The following is a 4063-nucleotide window of genomic DNA, read 5'->3' as shown; positions in this document are numbered from 1 at the left end:
ACCTCTTTAGGCTTTACAATTTACTTTATGCTGATTGGAGAAATTTAAATGTAATAAAGAAGAATCTGTTTTTCAAAATAATGTTACCTAAACCACATAAAATTTAAAAATAAAATATGTATATTCAATGAGCAAAAAAATAATAGCTGTCAAATAGTTTTAAATATTAATACAAATAAAGAGGAATAATTTTATTCCGTTCGAATATTAAATTTCAATAGACGAAAATGAGCCTAATTTATTCTTAATACCACGTCCTCCGTGGTGTAGTGGTCAAAACGCTTGACTCACACACGGAAAACTCGGGGTTCGATTCCAAGTGAGAACACAAAAATTAAAAAGTGATTTTTCTCAAGCTTGGGTGTTCTGTGTTGTAATTCTCAACTGTGATTAAGCCTGCTGGCCTTTCGTGGTGCAAAAAATAATAACAAGACTCGAATTATTGTGCGCGAGTATAAGGAAAAGACGCAATCAATCAAGAGTAAATAGGTAAGTAAGTAAGTCTGTAAGTCTTTATATATTTAAAAAATCACTAAGATAAGGTATTTGTCTTAGCTGTAATTTTGTATAATTGTATTTAATTTGATTAGTACCTGTATCTCGGATAAGAAACTGTATTTACCATTGTTGGGATGGACTGCGTTAGTCCGTCAATAAATAAATAAATTAAAAAAAAAATAATAATTCAGGAATAATAATATTATAGATATTTAAAATAACTATTTAATCGTACTTATAATTTAGACACCGAATAAACCTATTATTATTAACATCAATGTTATGTATGAAACAGCAGATTGAAAATATTACTAATAAACTTAAGAGACTAACGTATATATTCAAAATATTTCGAAATATAATTAATGTACAGGAACTTTTAAAGATTTATTTTGCATTGTGAAAATCAATTTTGGAGTACGGTATAATCGGTTAGGGTGGTGCGAGTGACACCGTTTTAAATAGTGTATTTGTTGCACAAAAATCCATAATTAAAATAATACTCAGAGTCCCGATACTGACATCTACTGAAGAAATATTCCATAAATCACAGCTTATGACACCAAAACAATTATACGCTAAAACAATACTCAATTATAGATTCAAAAACTACTCTTACTCAAATGAAAGAGATAACCCCCACAATACATCAAATATAAATAATACAATCACTAGATCCTCAACACATAGACAACTCAAACAAATAGAAACTAAAACCACTTTCGGACAAAGGGATTTTAATTATTAATTAATTAAAATCTATAACCTACTCCCACTATCTATTAAAACAATTAGTAACGAGAAAATGTTTAAAAAGTCTATAAAAAAATGAATAAGGGAGCTAGGTAGAAGTAAAATAGATTGTCTCATTCGCTCATACCAATATTGAATCAACTGCTCCACAAGAGTATAGCTTATGTTAGGTTTTTGTTATTTTTATTGTGTGTTTTGTAATATAAATAATATAGATGTACATAAATACCTTGTTTTTAAAACTGTCTGAATATTTGTTAATTATCTTCGTTTTTTTAAAGTTAGTCTTCTTTGTGTATTCTCAAATGTAATTAAAAAAAGTATATTGTTAAGTGTCCTCGGCATGGGAAACCCCAGTGAGGTCACATTATTTTCATTATTAATTATAGTTTGTAAGCAAAAAAATATGAATAAATAAATAAAATGAAAAAATGTATAAAATAATTCAATCAATAAACAACAATTTTCAAAAAATGTTTTAATGTTGTAAAACTCAAAAATATATTTTAGAATGTAGAATTATAAATACACTTTCAATTTAACACATGTTCATATTAATTTCCGAACTACAGATCTACGAAGGTATTTACATGCAACAAAATACCAATGGAACTGTATTGGTAACCTATCAGAAAAAAAAGCACAGATTACATATGTTTTATACAAACATTATTTTTTATTGAATCCGTCCCTACTCCCGTATCGGAATATCACATCAATTACATTATTACAGCGAGAAAAATATTTCTATGGAACCTCATAATTTGGGGCAGGATCATTTATCATTTGAATCACGATGTTATAAAGCAGCTGCAGCCATTTTAATAAAAGGAAATAAAAAATAACACATTCAGCTGCCTGTAATAGGAATTTCACAGTTTGAGGTTAGCCAAGGTTTTATTGGTTTGGCAAGTGGATGGAATGGAGCGGAAATCTGCGTTTTTTGTTTGTTTATTTTAGGAGCGGCTTTATTCACAGATCTTTGATTTAGTTCTTTTTTTTTCACGTTGAAAAGCTGCAAACATCGCGAGGGGTTATGTTAAAGAGAACGGAACTATGGATTAAGAGGCTGTTGGGTTAATTAGTGGAATAGAAGCTGTAAATTTATTTTTAATAAAAATATATTTAACTTCGGGCGACCATTTTAATTTCAGCATTTGTGTATTCCAGTCTTGAATGAATGCCCTGTCATTACGAAAATACTAAACAAATTGAAATTGTAATATAAATTGAAATCAAGGGCAAATATTATGGAATTGGTATTTTTTTATTTTATGTTTATTTTTATTTTTTTTTTAATTTAAATTTTTATTTTTGCAGGCCAGGAGGCACAATCACAGTGATGAATTACATCACAGAACACCCAGGCTTGAGATTTTTATTATTTAATTAATTTATTTATTTTATTTATTTAATGCACAAAATACACAATTTTACATAGACACAATTATATGTTTTTTATGTTCCAACTTGTTAGAAAATTCCGTGTTAAGTCGGGACTCTTCGATATTTAAATTAAAATATTTCTTCATATGTTAAAACAATATACAAGTAATCAAAATAATATTTGTGTTCTCACCGGGAATTGAACCCGGAACCTTCCGTATCTGAGTCAAGTATCTTGACCGCTACACCATGGAGGCCACCGTATAATAGTCATATACAAATATGTCCACGCAGATGAAAAATACAATATTGTTTGTGATATAGAACAAGAATCTAGGACGAGTATTTTTGCCTGCTCTCAATTAAAAATCTTGAAAGAATAAATAAAATGGAGAAAAGTCCGCCTCGTAGTTTAGTGGCTGGCGCCTTCACCTACCATACTTTAGGTCGTGGGTTCAATTCCTAGTAGGGTTGACATGAAATACATATTTGTGTTTACACGGTGGTTTTAACTTAAATATTTCATTGTTCCTGGACTAGCATCTGAAACGTAGAACTGATTACCTTCCCTTCTTGTAACAAAAAGTAAGATACGCTCTATTTTTTTTTGACAATGCAGTGTTCTATGCACTACCGGATGCTGAAGGGTTTGATGATGATGATATTAATAAAATTGTACCGTACATAAATTATACGATAGATTAAAGCAAATTGAGTAAATACGACGCATGTCCGGGTGAACTATAAGTATGTTTTAAATTCCTACATTAACTTGATTATTTGTGCTACAATTTGATCCACTTACATTTTTAATTTGTAACAATGATAAAAAGTATTATATTTCAATAATTTGGGCCCTTGTTATTGTCGACCTTGCAAACCCCGAATGGCCTCAAACTCGATTAGTACTGCATTACGGGTAAAAAAAAAAACTACATTCCGAATTTGTAATTTGCGTGTGAATTACCATTGTTTTTTACCACCATTTATATTTATATCGTAGTTATTCCCTATTCAGTGGTCCTCACCATCCATTTTGTAAGTAAATTACGTTAGTTAACTTAATTTTATTTTCGCTTCCTATAATAATAATAATAATTTAAGTAGACTATATTTGTAATAGTAATAGTGCAGAGCCAATTGTAGCATTTAAAACAAAAACAGTTTTTTTTTACATAACAATGTAGAGAAAACTTTCGTAATATGTATTATATCCAAATAAAATTTAAAACAACATAAAAATTTCCTAAAAAATTAAAACAAATAAACAAAACAAAATGGAGAGTTAAATTTTTTTTTTCACGAATGATATAAAACAAAGTAAATTATTTTATATGCCATACGGTTCATGTTGAGACCACGATAAAAAATTGAATGGCATTGGAGTAAAATTTCAAGAATAGAGACTACCGAAATCTACTTAACA

The sequence above is a fragment of the Micrasema longulum genome, unplaced genomic scaffold, assembly GCF_059751315.1.
Source record: "Micrasema longulum isolate JH-2025_06_02 unplaced genomic scaffold, ASM5975131v1 h1tg001297l, whole genome shotgun sequence".
Classification (NCBI taxonomy): Eukaryota; Metazoa; Arthropoda; class Insecta; order Trichoptera; family Brachycentridae; genus Micrasema; species Micrasema longulum.
This window is presented reverse-complemented; position numbering follows the sequence as displayed.